The sequence below is a fragment of the Lissotriton helveticus genome, chromosome 11, assembly GCF_964261635.1.
Source record: "Lissotriton helveticus chromosome 11, aLisHel1.1, whole genome shotgun sequence".
In the NCBI taxonomy this organism is placed as follows: Eukaryota; Metazoa; Chordata; class Amphibia; order Caudata; family Salamandridae; genus Lissotriton; species Lissotriton helveticus.
In genome coordinates, this window is record NC_136072.1 from 969838339 (window position 1) to 969855929 (window position 17591).

Consider the following 17591-nt stretch of genomic DNA (forward strand, 5'->3'; position numbering starts at 1 on the left):
TCTCATGACGTTGGTACCTGGGATGGGTGGGAAAGGTACAAGAACATACCATGCAGATTTATATTTACCTACAATGATGCGAGGACCAACCCCTGGTCAAGGGCTGGAAAAGGGGGCTCCCGACTATACAGGAACCAACAGATCAGGACAGGTGCCGGATAGGACAGGTAACCTCTTCTAAGTGCAACGCCAGCATTACACTCCTCTTTGGTGCTATTTTCATCGATTTCCCCTACTAGATGGACCGATTCTTCTTCAGCAATCACCCGGTTCTTCTTTTAGAGTGCTCGACCAGCCCTCTGATCTCCGTGGTATCTACCGTCTTCTTCCACAGTGTTGGGTCAGTGACAAGTCGGACAAAGTAACTGACTAAGCCTACCTTAGTTATACTATTCTCAGTGTATGTACCTCCCTCCAATGTTTCAATATTCGTGTATTACCTTCATTCGATTGGTCAATGGGATGGGTTGAGGTCATCACACCATACTAATGTGAAGTCATCTTCTTTGGTTTAATTGTTTTATGTTCCCACCCTTAATTTTACTTTCCCATGTTTTATTCCTCCCAGCAACATTCACATTACTTAATATACAATGGATAAAAAAAATTCAATTCCTCTTCCTCTCTCTGGGTCAAGAGGTGAAGTTCTCAGGCGCATCTCTGGTAAGATGGGTTTTGACAGCTCTTCAGTGTCACCGATCGAGATCTTTTAGTGTCCCCGACGCATGCATACACATTTTCAAGATGGAGATTTCAGCCACCCTCCAGGCCCAAATACGAACTAATAATAAAGACAAAGAAGAACATGGTAGAATACGAAAATAAATGAATGCACTGTATACCATTTATTCCTACTCTAATCCCATTACTTTATTTTAACTATTGGATTAGCAAGACATGCAACGTTTTAGTTTATGCACAGCCATATGCATTAGCATGTGAGGTTCAAAGCGGACATTTTAATACTTCTGCGCAGCTGCAAAGAATTCCCACCAAAAGCAAAGGACGTATATGCAGTAGACGCATGCACAGAAGAGTTCCTGCGTTTTCGGCAGCCATATTAAGACACTCGAGTTACTTCTTAGTAAAGCACATAGATAAGCTTCCCCTAGATAAAGAAAATGTTGTGTGGTGCAATTATTAGTAATCACAAAATATGTTGATTAATTTATTACATGTTATTTCGAGAGGACTGAATCCAAGAAAGTTTATGTACGAAACCTTGCTACATCACCCCCCCAAACGCAAACCATGACCGTGATTTGTACCCAGCAAAGCCGTCCTCTCCTGACGACACCACTTCTTATAATGAGGTTATTCACAGGGCGCCACCTTCCACAAGGTCGACCTTCTCACAATCCTTTAGGAAGATAGCTAATGTATTGAAACCCTTTCTAGCCCCCAGCATTCTGTCCAATATCTTCCCATGATCAAAGGCATGTTACAAACTGCTCAGGACACCTTTAGAGACCTTCTGAAAGCCAGAGCGGTTACTCCGAGGGTGGATTAAAACTACAAGCCCTCTTCCTTGGACCCAGCTTACATATAGAGTCAACTTCCTCCAGACTTGAAGGTTGTGCACACTGTACGTAAGCGAGCTACTGCCCAAGGTACCAGTGATGCCCCACTGCCAGACAAGAAGACTAAGAAGATTGACGTGGTGGACAAACAAGTGGCCACTCAATCTGCCACCCATTTGCACATTGCTAACTCAATCAGCTTACTCTCCAGATACAATAGGGCCCAGTGAGATGAGATGGGGGGGCTGATCTAGCACCTCCAGAGTTATTATCAGCAGCCAGCACAAGAGTTAGCCACAGAGGGACAGAACATCTCTAATACAATCAGCAGGTGTGCTCTGGAGCTGGCTGACACCGCCGCCAGACATATGAACTCGAGCATCCTCATTTGTCACTCCATGTATCTGGCTTTAAGCCAGTGGTCAACCAGCATCAGATTAACCTGCCCTTTGCAGAGAAAACCTCGGTGCGCTGCAGGTTGAACAGATACTAGAGAAAATAAAAAAAGACATGGCACTGGCTGAGGCAATAGGGTCTATTCAGTCCCCATCGCCACGTGGGTCTTTTTATAGAACCCAGTTTTGTGGCAGCGCCAAAGTGCCCTCTCTGGAAGCTTCCACCACCTATCAGAGGCAGCAGCAACATCATCAACCCTCCCGAGGTTACTCCAGGGGTGCCTAAAGAGATAATGACTCCAAAGGCAGGGTCAAAGGGTGCCGCACAGCAAGCCGCTCCCACAAAACAGTGACTCTATCTCCCCTGGAACACACAACACCCATCGGGGGTAGACTGCAGGGGGTTCCTCTCCACCCCCTCTCCCCCAACATACCTTTTGCACAGAAATCCAGCGCCTTTCACAAGAGGATGTGCAAGCACTCCTACTCATAGGGGCAATAGAACCTGTGCCGCCACACCAGCATGGTAAAGGGGTGTAGTCCCTGTGCTTTCTTGTCCCTCAAGCCTATCCTCAACCTTGGGCCTATCAACAAGTACATGCTGTCTGAGCACCTCCACATGGTCACGCTCGAGGATGTCATTCCTCTGCTGCAGCAAGGTGACTTCATGACCGCCCTCGGCCTGAAGGACGCCCATTTCCACTTTCCAGTGCCCATCGCTACCTTGGTTTGTGGTAAGGGGACAGTATTTCCAGTTCAATAATTAGCCCTTCAGGTTAAATACAGCCCCCAGAGTCTTTACAAAATGCCTTGCTCTAGTAGCTGCTCCTCTCAAGAGGAGCAGCATCCATGTCTTTCCTTACCTTGACAACTGGCTGATAAAGAGGAGCACAAACAGGCAGCAGTGCTTGTCCCACAGCCAGATCACCTTAGATCTTTGGCCATCAATGTCGTCAAGTGCCACCTCCAGCCTCTTCAAATACAGCCCTTCCTAGGTTGTAATGTATTGTAATGTATGTATACTTGTAAAGCGCACTGTTACCTCGTTACGTGGTGTCCTGGCGCTGTATACCGCTGGGGAACCCGTCCTAGCTTTCCCTGTGAGAGGGCACCCCAAGGTGAGGGCCAGGCATCCCCGGCGTTGCTGGGGCCGTTGTGGAGATTAAGCAAGCTATTGCCCAGAGTTGCAGAGTGGGACCCATGGTTAGCGTAGGCACCTAAGCGAGAATTATCGAGTCCGCGGACATTGACCCAAGACCCTGCCGCGTCAGGAATTGAACCCTGGTCCCGGGCCGACCTCTGCTTCAGGGTCTGCCGCTTCTAACCGGTGAGCCACACTTCTCCACATGTTCAGTTCTCAATTTCGTCATCAGGAAAGCGTATCCTAGCCCTACACAGGTTCAAGCCTTCCAGCTTCTGCTGCTTCTTTTTCAGCTAAATTGCCACCTAACTATGAGGATAATAATTTGCTTCCTCTGCATGATGGCTCCCTGCAACGCCATCATTTGCCACGCTCGCTCACATACGCATCCCCTTCAAGAGTGCCTTGCAGCACAGTGGTCACAAGCAAGGGGGTCTCTGGGAAGATGTGCTGTTGAGTTGGGCCAGCACACATTACTCTCAGCGGCGGTCGAACAGCAACAACCTGTTTGTTGCCAGGCAGACCCTTTCTAGACCCGGTTCCCCAAGTGACCATTACTATGGACGCCTTTCTCACAGGCAGGTGGCCACATCTACAGGATATGACCTTCAGGGGATGTGGACATCCCTTCAACAGGGCTTCGACATCATTTTCCTAGAGTTATTAGCAGTCACATTAGCTCTCAAGGCTTTATTCTCCCAAGTGCATCACAAGGTAGTCCTGGTCAGAACAGACAACATGACTGCCATGTACTACCTTCAGTAACGAGGAGGCACACACTGTCCCCAGCTCTCTGTGTTAGCGCATAGCATTTGGCGTTGGGCAATTCACCACTTAGTAAATCTGTCAGCGGAGTACCTTCCAGGAGTGGACAACAGTTTTGCAGACCTCGGGATGTGGCAAAAAGTCTACGAGTGGGAACTCCACCCACAATTCCTACTCTTGTACTTCCAGTATTGGGGGTTCCCTGACATAGATCTGTTCACAACGGCCTAATGTCCAAGCTTCGCCTGTAGGTTTCAGCACCCACAGTTCATGGGCAGTGCACTATGGATGACTTTGTGACATTACTAACCTGCAAGTTGCTGAAAACATCTTTTTAAGGAAACTTGTCTGTCTCCCTCTGTCACACGGAATTGGGACTAATGCCACCAGAGGACTATGTTAAATTAGCTCCCCTGATGATCTGGAGCGCAGTTTCGATTAAGCAGAAGACTTTACTTAACCAGACCATAATTAACAATCGTAAGTCTTCAGATAAAGCATCTACATTTATTTGGTTGAGATACGTGAAGAAACACGTTGCCCTATTGGTGAGAGAAGACTGATACTATAACCCTCTGTTAATATCTATCTATAAACAACAACTAAAACATGTGTTTTTCACTATCAAGGGACAACAAAAACATGGAAAAGAGAGGGGAAAAAATAGGGTAGCTAGATATCTCCCCCTCGTTACTACTAATATCATGGAACCTTATCTCACATTTGCATTTTCCCATACACAAAGCTTTTACCTGATTAGATTCAGGTTTGACATGGCGCATAATTTGGCTTCCTAACCAAGCGCCTTTTATCATGACTCCCTTCTAAAGCTTTGACCGTGGGACTCAACAAGTCAGTCTCTGCTACGTGTTTTATTTTTTGCAAGTTATATATTATCCAGAGGAAACACTTTTTAATCCCACTTTTAAAGAATTTGAATATTAGGCACTGTAAGCTTTATTTTATTTGCAGCGCCTTCAAACAGAATATATATGTCTGATGGTCTATAAATATAATTCCTCTGCTGTTCGTCTAAAGCAAATAGTGGGGAAATAATATTGTTATATATCTGGTGTATCTGCCTGAATCATACATTCGTACAGTTGACACTCTGTCTACTATGTATATACTTGTATAAAGCATGTTCTTTGCAATGATAGTGATTTATGTTTTATTTTTGTCTGCTGTATCATTGTATAGGCCTTGTTCTAATCGTGTTACTTTGCTTTGTATTTTGACCTTGAAACTCGTCTGAATCAAATATAATAATATGCAGATACGTTAGGTGTACATTTTTGAGGCTTAGGAAATGAATTCGTTTTTATTTTCTCAGATATATAGCTTTGTTTGTACTGTGTTTACTTGTTTTGATCCGTATTATATCGTTTTAGGGTTATACTTTTTTGTATGCAGAATAAAGAAATTTATGACTATAGCACTATGGATGAATTGGTCATGGATATTTGCCTACACTTTTTTTCCTTTCCCCCTACTTCCGTATGTGATTCAGATGCTACAGCACATTTCCTCACCCTCATCCTTGTGGCTCCCTTGTGGGCCAGACAGCCATGGTTTATGACAATCCTCAAGCTGTCTGTGGTCCCTCATGAGAGACTACCCAACCAGCCAGAACTTCTCAGTGAACACCAGGGCACAGTAAAGCACCGAACCCCAAGTGGCTCAAACTTTCTACTTGGGTCCTGAGGTCCTACAGTTTCGTTACCTCAATTTACCTTCTAAATGTATGTCCATCCTCAAAGAGGCTCACTGTGCCCCTCCATGAGCCTGCTATGCGGCAAAGTGGAAGAGGTTTGTTCATTACTGCCTACTCAAACAGATTGATGTACTAAATCCAACAGTAGAAAGCATTGTTTGCTACCTCTTTCATTTACAATGTTCAAGTCTAGCTTACACGTCTATTCATTTAAAAGTACCTGTCATTGCAGCTTACCTACAGAACAGGTACCACTATTCACTATTCAGAGTTGCCGTCATTAATGCCTTTATAGATGGATTTAAAAGGGTTACTCCCTGCTCCCACCACCAACCTTCCCCTGCCCCCCACCCCCAACCCACCACTTTTGGAATCTCAATGTAGTCCTAACCAAATTCATGAGTTCCCCTTCTGAGCCTCTTCACTCTTTGCCCTCTCCAATTCTATCTTGAAAAGTTGTGTTTCTAGTGTAGACATTTCCCTCAGGAGTGTAGGTAGGCCCCAAGTTCTCCCTTTAGAATAACTTTTTTCCTGGTTCACCATAACAAAGTAATCCTCGAAACTAACCCAGCCCAAGGTGGCCTCTCCTTTCCACCTAACCCAGACAGTTGAGCTCCCAGTGTTTTTTACACACCTGGACTGTGTTGCATCGAGAGCCCTCCACACTCTAGACTTTTAAGGGGCTCTCAGCTCCTACATCAATAGGACAAAATAATTTAGTAAGACACAACAACTGTTTGTCCTCTATACTAAACCATACAAAGGCAGTGCCATTTCAACAGCAGGGGAGCTCGGTGGCTAGTCGGGTGCTTTCAAACCTGCTATGCCAAAGCTAAAAGACATCTCAATGCTCCATCTATGCCGCATTCTACACGCAAGAAGGCAGCCTCCGTAGCCTTTCTGGGTAACATCCCTATAGCTAACATCTTTAAGGAAGCTACTTTGTCCAGCCCCTAACAAGTTTACCAGGCACTACTGTGTGGATGTTCTAGCACGGCAACAAGCTCAAGTTGGGCAGGCTGTACTACATACACATTGTGACCGTCTTCTGCAACATCCTCTGGATAACTACTGCTTAGGAGAGAAAAGCTTTACAGTCTATGCAGAGAATGTGTGTCTACAGGCTACACAAATCAAGAGCAGAGAATGTTACATACCCTGTAAGCATGTGGCATGTTGGCTGTAGATTCACATGCTGTACCCTCCTCAGAAGCATTTTAGTTGTTGAAGATACTTTTCTTTTGGTTTTTTTATTTACTTACATGCTCGTCTTCGTTACCTTCTGTGCTCCATGTCTAGCCTCACTCACTGGTCAGGAAAACAATCTTAACAATGGAGCTGATGTCCATGCATATTACCAGTGATAGTAGGAGTCACTACACCTCTTGAGTCTAACAACTTCTTCAAAGAAAAACAGGTTGTCCGATGCTGGACAACCTGGTCCAACATTACATAGGAGGCAGGAGTATGCAGAGCATGTGTAATTCACAGCACTACATGCCACAAACAGATGCTTACAGGATAAGTAACCTAATTAAATCCCAGAGACCACTCCGCTGCCCTGAAAGGCATCCATCAAACAGCAGCCTGGCTCAACAAGACTTTGAAGAAACTGAAAACTCACCTCTTAAATTAACACCCCGGGCTGACTTATCACTTGTTTTATTAACTCTACCTCTGCTAAATGTGCCCCCCCCCCCCCCTTCCATCTGGGACTTGCCCTCACTACAGCTTCCCAGTGTTGTTAGCCAGCTAAGCTTAAACTTTATAAATACCAAAACATACATACAAAATGCCTCCTATTGATACAGAAAGTAAAATGCAGTTACTAACATCCGTCATGCTCCACAATACATTCAGGACTGTTTCATGATTTTTAATACACTGAATCCTGATAATTTACAAACTCTAATTTCAACTCCTCATATAAATAAAACATAAAGTAGCCTATAAAAGTTGAAATCTAGTTCAGTTTGAATGAATGAATTTATTTATTGTATCAGGTAAGTAAAATTGTTACAAAAGAAACTGGGCACACACTTTCTTCAATCTTAGATAAAACATGATCATTTCGATTAAAAAAATCTATTAATCATGGCTAAAACATAATTTTTGCGTTAAACAACTCTAATAGCCACGACCCTAGACCATGAACAACAAGTAACAGGTTTAGACGCTAGTTTGAAGCTAGTCAGTGACCGAGTCTTTACTTAAGTTCTTTTACCTGATGTGCAAATTTTGCTAATCTAGCCATTTCCATTGGAGTCTCCAAATTAAGAGTTTCATGGCATCTGCACAAGTACCTATGCCAGATTTTAGAAGCAGTGGTTTCAATAAAGTGCGACATTGAAATATATTTAATTTCAATAGAAATTTGCTTCTCGGCAGGCCGGCTTCCGCACCCGGCACTCTACCGAGAAGGTGGTCATTTCTGTGATGGACGAACTTAGAGAGGGGCTAGACACCAACACTCCTCAGGCCCTCGCGCTCTTAGATCTTTCCGCCGCCTTTGACACGGTTGATCATTCCACTCTTCTCACCCGTGTCAAGGCGGCGGGCATCGAGGGCCCTGCTCTGACCTGGATCAGCTCCTTTCTCATGGATCGTTCTCAGGCCGTCCATCTTGCTGATTTTACTGCCCCCCCTCACTTGGTTCGGTGCGGTGTCCCCCAGGGTTCCTCTCTCTCTCCTTTACTATTCAATCTTTACACTTTTCCACTTATTTTTGCACTTCAGCACATGGAGGTCACCGTGTATAATTATGCCGACGACCTCCAACTCATCTTCCATCTGTCACACTCCCCTACCAGTATACTTAATTTTCAGTCTGTCATGCTGTTCATCAGTGATTGGATGAACAGCAACCACTTGAAATTAAACCCGGACAAGACAGAACTTGTTGTCACTGGTTGCACTCCCAGTCCCTGGTCCCCTAACTTTTGGCCCCCCTCCCTGGGCACCCCCCCCCCCACGCCTTCTTTCTCTGTAAAAACCCTGGGGATTTCACTTAATAAACACCTCACTCCCCATTCTCAGATCAGCTCTGTTGTTTCCTCTAGCTTCCTTGCTCTCCGCACTATACGGAAAATTTCTCGGTTCTTCTCTGTCCCTGCCCTTAAATTAATTTTGATGGCGATGGTCCTGTCCCGGCTGGACTACGGGAACATCGTATACAACGGCGCTCCTGCATATGCCTTTCGTCGCCTTCAGTTAGTCCAAAACCAGGCTGCTCGCCTGATTTATGGCCTGCCCAGATTCCATCACATCACCCCTTTACTCCAATCTTTACACTGGCTGCCCATCAGGGAGCGGGCTCTCTTTAAATTGGGTTGTACTACATTCCAGGCCTTGGCGAGAACTGCTCCTGATTTCATCTCCGCCGCCATTAGTCCCTATCACCCCAATAGAGAACTTCGCTCCTCCACCTAATTTTTTCTTTCTGTTCCCCAATTCAAGAAAAAGAAGTCTGGGGGCTTGAAATTCACTGTCCTCGCCCCTACCTTTTGGAATTCCCTTCACATTAGATCTATCTTCTCTTATCTCGAATTCCGTAGGGTTCTTAAGACCTTTTTATTTTCTCACGTCTTTCCACCTCAGTAACTCCGCCTCCTCTGCTACGGGTTCAGCATCCTCCAAGCACCAAGAAACCGCATGGTATATGTGCGCTATACAAATCCCTGTAAATTCAAATTCAAATAGAAGCATATAATGGCTCATTCAAAGCTCTTAAAACCTTTGTTTTTTTAATCTTGATATCGGTGGTTCTTTTTGACTATTTGAACATTGTTTCAAGGCTTCCTTTTTAAAACGTACTCTGCCAATTAAAAACAAAGTTTTTGAAAGAAATAATTAGTTTGAAGCTAAAGAACAATTGCAAATAATGTGTGTAAGAGTCTGTCATCAGCATGCCTCATAGGCTGCAATTCCCAGAATGTAATTGAAAGATTGCCTAGCTACAGTGGAAGACATAAAGTGGACAGAACTAAAATCGCAGCTGAATAAATGTAAACTTTTTGTACTGGGTAAGGTGGATATATATGTATGTTTGTGGTTTCGTGTGCAAATATGACTCTTTTCAGGATTGAAAAAACATTGTCTGGTTAACTCTCGTCAGACCATTAGTATATGAAAGGCATCTAAGTTATTCTTGACCTGTTTTTAAAACATTTTATTACATTCAGAACCCCAATCTTCACTTAATTTGAGATCTTTAAGGGAGCCCTTCACATAGACAGCCCCTGGGTTAGAATGAACTGTGCAATTGCCATTATGTAAGTCCTCATCAATCCTTGTAAGGAGTTGTGATGTAATGAGTTTGAAAACATATTTTGCGTAATTGCCTCCGGAAGCACAAAAAGCAGAATTGCAATCTTAGGTGTTCTTGGTTTACTGCTTAAGCTGGTCTATAAATCTTCCAGAAAAAGCATGTAGGAATAAATTACTTAAGGAATGAACTTTGCTCCAATGACTCTTAATATACTCTGTAAAATAAGACTTTTATTTATTATATAGACTTCTCAGAGCAAATATCAAATGTGATGCCTTGTGTTACCCTATTAATAGATGGGCTCTAGAGGTGCAATACTCCTGCATACAGACCGCTCAATAATTGTAAATACTGATCCTTCCAACCTTATTGTGTGCTGTAGACAGGGGTCCTTGACAACTCATAAACCATTTCTTTGGATTCTCTTGCATTAATATCCAAATCTCTGTGTAAACCAACCATGGTCAGTGCACACCGCACCAGGTCATTCGTATACTGCAAAACAGACATCTGTTTATTACCTCTATTTTGTGGATATACATTCTTCAGGGCCAGACAGGGAAACCAAAAGCAGCCCGCTCCCCTCGACTCCTCGTGCAATCTCTCTTTCCATCCATGCATTCTCTTCTACTCTCTTCTCCTTCTCCTTCTCTGAGCACTTTCTCTTTAACTTTCCCCTCCCTTTCTTTCTCTTGCGCTTGAATTCTTCCCGTGCCAGCTTCAGTGAACCTCAGGAAGCTTGGGAAAGTGACTGAGGCACCAGGAGTGGCCCTGGACTTTATAAACTGGCCTCCACAGGCTTCAGTCCACTGGGTAAATGCCCAGAGGAATACAAGATCTGCCCGGCCTTGAAATTCCTAAAAGCTAACTCTTCTGGATACTGTTGCCCCGGTGCCTCACTTTACTTTTACACAGGTGTCCTCAAACAATGTTTGAATGAGTCTGAGTGTGACAGAAGAGACAGTCACAGTTTTCAAGTTTCATGCACAAAAAGAAGCTTGATCATTGATATAAAAGGCATACATGGGAATGCACTTTCTTGGAAAGTAATGAATGATTAGTATCATGTTGACCATAATGTTGTCTTTTGACCCACATGCAGGTTGGACATCAGTTGATAATAGATATCCTCAGCCAATACTTGTAATTCAGTTAAGTGGAGCCTAGCAAAAAATATGGGCTCAGCGTCCATAGATTCAATAATTCTGCAGTTGCTGGGCTTTGTGAGATGCCTTCCTTTATAAAGTGGATGTGGAGGGCATTTGGACAGTGTACAAGGCTTTCCTAGACAATAGTGTCTGAATAACTTTGCGTAAAATAGGCAGTCCTTGAAAAATGCAGTTGGTAAGCCATTGTGAGCAAGGTCTACCATCCAGCTGGCTGACGTAAGATTACATTCCAACGCAGTCTCCATCTGACCCACTTTGCGTCCCACCTCTGCCAGGCTGGTCTCATGCACTACATTCCTTGTTTGTGACAGACTCTGAAAATGACTGTGATGCAGGTGATGAGACTGGCCAACCGTACCATGAAGGAAACTTGTATGATGACATTCGAGGATGCAGAGAGCTTTACACCTCCTCAGATTCTGGCCTCCTTTGCAGTAGTCATGCGGAGGGCGGCCGAAGTGCTCAACGTCCAGCTTTCTACTTTAGAGGTCAAAACTAATGTCCTGACAGAAGCCCTCCTGCCTGGGCAAACCAATACCGAGCCCTTGCTGCCTTTCAATGAGGCACTCACCAACTCTTAGAGGCCTGGGTCAAACCTTACTCTGCCCACCCCTCCCCCCCACCTCCAGTAAATTTCCAAATTGCGAGGCGCCACGACCTGCCCCAGTTAACCCCTCCTTTTTGTCTCCCTCTCCTTAAACTTGGTGGTGTAGGTTTCTACCAGTTGCACAAATCCTAAAATATTCCTGACTACTCCCCCAGAGAAGTAATCACAGAGTGAAGACCTTCGGGAAGAAGGTATTTTGTTCCACTAGTTTGCCCTTAGAGCATGCAGTTACTCAGAAAGAGTGTCTTGGCGCTGAAAAGACGCTATCAGATGCTCTTCTTCCCCTAGGAGCGGGAGACCAGGAGTTAGTTCTGGAAAAGCCAGGTTTTAAGCATTTTCCTGAAGACCGCTACATCGGCCGCTTTACTGAGAGTCAGTGGGAGAAGGTTCCAGGTGTGGGCTCCATGAAACCGAATGGAGCATCTGCCGGATCGGACACAGCGTATCCTGAGGACTGATGCCAAGCTCAGAGAGGAGTACCTCCGGGTTCTTAGCGGCACATAGTGCGTGACTCTCCTTCTGAGATATTCCGCCCCGATTCCCCGAAGGCCTTGAAGAATAGTCCTAAAGCCTTAAAACTGATCCTCTATTTTATAGGGAGCCAGTGCAAAGCCTTAAGGTGAGGAGAGATATGAGTCCTGGGCTTAAGTAGAAGGACGGCTCTGGTGGCTGCATTCTGAACCACCTGTAAGCAGTTTAGCAGATATTCAGGGAGGCCTAAGTACAGGACATTGACATAGTCCAGTCTGGAGATGATCAATGCCTGGACTACGGTCTTCCTTTGTTCCAAAGGTAAGAGGGGGAGAACTGGAAGACATTTGCCCTGTACTGACCAGGTCATACAGGATGGTTGTGATGCTGCCAAGTTTACAATCTGCTATGGAATGGATACCGCGGATTCCATCAGGCGAGCCATTGGCATAAGTGTTGCTATTAGTTGTCATGCCAGGTTGTGGTCAACAGGCTTTTCAGATGATGTCCAGTCGTCCCTTATGGAAATGGCTTTTGATGGGACTTGACTCTTTGGAGGCAGTCTTTGAATGCCAGGGAAGATGATCTCAGCCTTAGACACCTAGTGGATCTCGAGTGGCAGTTGCACATTGAGGTGACACAAGGTCTCTTCCACGAATGGGGGAGAATACTGGCTTGATCTATTCGGCAGAGCCAAGAATGTGCAAAATCAGCAGTTCTGCATGTTGGAGATATGTTACATCTAGCATAGGACATGGGACTTTGGTGTGCCATCCTGGCTATACCTCTTCTGTTCGGAGTTCTGAAAAAGATTGGGACCAATTGAACCAGAGTCATTTTAGTGGCCTGGATTGGGCATGGAGGCTATGGTATCCAGAGTTCCTGGGTATGAGCATTCGTCCTTCGATCAGACTGTCCCTCCAGGAGGATCTGGTGTCGCAATGGGGCAGGGTCCTGCACATCAGCCTTCACAATCTCCACCTTCATGCTTGGAGATTGAGCAGCGACAGCTGAATACCTTCAACCTTCCTCTGGAGGTGGTTGATGTCATCTTGTCAGCCAGGCGTCCTTCAACAAAGATAGTATATGCCTGCGTTGGGTCACACTTGTGGCTTGGTGCAGCACATGTCAGATTAACCTGCTCCAGGCAAAGTTGTCAAACGTTTTGTTGTTGATTTTGCCTCTCATCCGGCATGGCCTTGCTCTGGGCAAAGTTAAAGGGTATCTTTTGGGTCTTTTGGCCTTTTTGCAGTTGCTGGATCAGCCCTCATTATTTAAATCCCCCTGTTGTAATGCGTTTTTTAAAGGCCTACAACATATGTTTCCTCCCTCTCCTTTTGTCATACAACATTTGGACCTTAAATTGGTCCTCAACGTATTTGATCGGTACTACCTTTGAGCTTCTTTATAGCAGTCATTTGTGGCTTTCCACCCTCAAGACTGTAGTCCTTGTTACTGTAACATTAGCACAGCATGTAAGTGAGCTTCGAGCTCTGTGCCCATCAGCCGTACACAACCTTCTTCCCAGACAAACTGGCTCTGCGAAAATGAGCATCCCTCATGGGGAAAGTTGTGATGTTGTTCCATGTAGGTCAAAATATCACCTTACCAGTGTTCTTTGCACCTCACCCCTCTAAGGTGAAAGTGAGTCTTCATCGCTTGGACCCCAAAAAGAATGAATATGTTTATTGTGTTGTTACTTAAAATCATTACAATATTAAGTTAAAAACATATATCATAGATTAAAAACGGAATCAAGCTTTAAAATCGTACCAATAAAAGGGTATGTACCCAGCCGTTTCTGACTGTGTAGTTAGCAAATAGAGATAAAAGTATCAATATTGTTAATTTGTTGAGCACCTAAGGAAAAGTAGCCCTTGCAGAGTGAAGTTCTCTTATGATGGAGCACGTCAACCTATGAGTCACTCTCTCCGTGAGTCATTTTTCTTTCAAGAGTGAACGAGCTTGGTAAATGAATTTGTCAAAATTGGCCATAATCATCACTGTATACAGGGTGTAGAGCTGGGAAATGGCGTCCTTAGCTGTGCCAGTGCCCAGTAGGAGGAGTGTGGGTCTAAGGTAGATTTGGTGGGCTTGCCGCAAAGCCGGGCAACAGGAGTATATGTACCAGGGACTCCCTTCTATGGTTGCATAAACGACACTCGGTGATATCTGTGCGTGCTTTCCAGGTTGGATATATTTCTTTTATGGGAAGCGGGTGTAGTCTTGCAGCTAAGATCTGATATATTGCCAGACTTCTCACGGCCTGCGTGAGGTCCCCAAAAAGAGCACTTGGCTTGGTCATCAATCAAACTAGTGGTCAACGGGTGAATGATCTGCTCTTTGTGGGGTTCACGGAGAGAACAAAAGGAAAGGCCATGCAGCCAAAGAACCATCTCCCACTGGATCGTCCTACACATTGGCAAAAAAGCAGGTTCTGGAAGGGCTGCAAGCAAATTCTACCGGGCCAAGGCAGCGACCACTACAACGGCACACAGAGTTCCTGTCCTGGACATCTTTCGGGAAGCTACGTGGTCATCACTCCATATGCTCACAAAGCACTACTGTCTGGGTAGCCAGGTGCGCAGAGGGGGGCATTTCACCTGCTCATTCCTGCCAAACATATTTTTTTGAGTTCATTCACAGACCCACCTCGCAATAGGTACTGCTTTTGAATTTATTCAAAAGGGGAGGAATATGCTATTAGCAGTCTCTATCAGAAGACCAAGTTACTTACCTTTGGTAAAACTCTTTCTGGTAGAAACTCTAGCTACCTGCAGATTCCTCACCAAGCTTCCCATTCTCCCTATTTGTGGATTGGACTCTACCCTTTAATGGGATCCCAAGTCTAAAAATCTGTACTTTGGTCAAGCCATTTTGCCGTTGGGGCTCTGCATCTGGGGGCGTGGACAGTCTCGAAAGCAACTGACATTGGCGCTTGGGGGTGGTGCCTATATTGGCCCCGCACGCCATTTCCGGAATGGAGTGGCATTCATGTGGAGCCACATGGCGCCACCTACTTGCACGCAGAGGCACTGCTCAAAAGTTTCCAGATCCAGTCTGTTGGCTGAGGAATCTGCAGTTAGATAGTTGATACCAGAAGTTAAGTTACTTGTCATTTATGATGGAAAATTCCATTACACTGAATTACTTTAACCTAAAGAAGCCTTTGCAATTGTTCATGTTACTTATGTTTGGACGTTTTACCATTTACTAAACAGCTCTTAAGAGGTTAATAAAACTTCGGTACTTCGGTGTATTTCTATTTTACAAGTTGCAGGCAGATACATTTAGCCCTCCTCTGTTATATTCCCAGAATATTTGGTGATTTTGCAAGGTTCTACACGCAAACCATGCCTCATGTCTATTTTTATAGGCCATTTCAGTAGAAGTATTCTGCATACGTTGATATTGGGTTCAGATGTGAAACAAGCCTAAACCATTGAATCAGTTTCTGCTCTCAGCAGCCAACATGTACAAAAACGATTTCCCTTTCATTTCAGATTGTTTGAATATGAGTTGTGTGCCTGTGATTAACATCCTCTCTCTTAATTTAGAACTCAAGAAATTGATCATCCTCATGAAGAGAGAAAGACTTTGCAACCGACAGAGGAAATTAGTTATCCAAGCATATTGCTTGCAAAATATTGCCAAACTGTGACTGCTCTACGAAGAATGTATTTGCATTTGTCTGCAGAACTCAAACGTTAGAGCTCTTCATACAGTACATTGTCATTTGTTTTGTTTGTTTCTAATTATTGTGGGCATAAAGATGCGAAATGTCTGTGAATTGATTTTTAGTGCTTCAATTAGATCTGCATTGAAAATAAATTTTATATCCAGTTCTCAGAATGTTTTTATAAATATCTATATATATTTAAAAATGTCATATGCTATTTTCTAATTTGCAAAAAGAGTACATTTTGGCAGCTTTGCTAACATTCATGATAAGTGATCTACCGTTCTTCGTACCCACCCTTTTGATTTACAAAAATTGAAAATGCCAAGCAGTGTAATTTCTCCGTCTCTTACACTCTGATTAAAGTATTGTTTTACTACAACATTATCCATTTTTTTTCTGTCTGAAATCACAAACATATTACTACAATAATCTAATTTTGAATATAAAATGTCAAGTGTGGTTATCTTCAAACCTCTGAAGTAGCTTAAAAACATGTTTTCTCTTATTTGTGTTTTTTTTATTTTAGTTTATTTTTTTAGAAGAATTGAATTTTTTTCCTGAGAACCGTTATTGCGTAAACGTCACTGATTCATTTTTTCCCAGTAGTTAAAATACCAATAATGTTCTAGTAGCTTGTTTCTAATGAGTCCCCTCATTCCTTACAGCACGAAAGCCTCCCAAATTGTTTGAGCATTCTTTCAGGATGAGTACAGATTTGTTATTAATCAATGAGACGCTTAGCAGGTTCTCACATACATGGAGACGAATGGTCACTGCACACTTTTGCATCTGTACCCCAGTGGGCCACATCCACACTCTTCCCTCTAGTAGTTCAATTTTGGGGCACCATTACAGTTGTGACATCATGTTTCGCTTGTCTAAAACTTGGTAGGCAAAGCAAAATGAATGCTAAAATAAAACTACTCCTCATGAATTGAAGCGAAGAGGCATTGGGGATTATTACCCATGATCTACAAGATGCCACCTGCCTCTGTATATCAAAGAGCTTGGTTATACCCATGAAGTTAATGATAACTATATATTTGGTTAAGTTTAGGGAGCTCGAGTTGTGGTCCCCTATACCTGCGGAAGAAGCGAAATCATGTATGTTGTAGAAATTAGCTTGTATGCAAAACATCAACACACAAAAGGTGTAGGATTTGAAGGCTCATGATGCTGCATATTTTGGACTTTGCAATTCTCTTTCAGGAAACCGCCTTGCAAGAAAGGACAAAATGGTACCATGAGTAATAGTTGTAGATTGGTGCACTGGGATATTGGCCAGGCACGGTGCGTCCATTGGGGCGGTAGCCCCCCCGCCCGCACCACAGCGCTGGCGTCGCGGCCCAAGGGAGAACGAACTGACAATCATGTCCGTCAGCATGACGTCGGACCGCCCACCAGTCCGGCGTCATGTTGACTGACATGATGGTCAAACCAGGAGCAACAGGCAGCAGCATAAGTGCGCATGAGTGGGGACGGAGGGCACCCTGCCCACTCATGCGCACTAGTGTCTGCTCTGCTGGCGCATGCCCATTAAGAGAGCGAGGGTTGAGCAAAGGCTCAAACCTCGGTCTCCTAATGGGCAGGCGGGCGAGTAGTAACCGTGCCCTTAGCCAATCCTTGCGCTGCTGGCAGCACCATGATTGGCTGAGAGGAGTTGCCAGTGCCACCCACCGGCCATGCCAGTCGACTCCTCCCCAGTGCCGTTGGAATCGTGAAGGCGGCAAGCGACTTCCCCAACATCACCCTGACCCGATCCAGCCAGCCAGGAAAGAGGCAGCTCAGTAACCGGCAGTAAGGGAGGGTTAACTTTTAATTTCCTATGGCCCCCTCCTCCCCCTCCCGTGAGCACGCCGG

At 44.5% G+C, this 17591-nt stretch overlaps 1 protein-coding gene across 3 annotated transcripts in view; it reads left to right on the plus strand.

Moving 5' to 3' along the window:
* TPST2 (tyrosylprotein sulfotransferase 2) overlaps positions 1-16110 on the plus strand; it is a 423271-nt gene extending 407161 nt beyond the window's left edge. For all 3 annotated transcript variants that reach the window (XM_078667306.1, XM_078667304.1, XM_078667305.1), the window contains one exon: positions 15607-16110. The gene's annotated coding sequence lies outside the window, so the exon portion shown is untranslated. The remainder of the gene's footprint in view (positions 1-15606) is intronic.
* The last annotated feature ends 1481 nt before the right edge of the window (positions 16111-17591 follow it).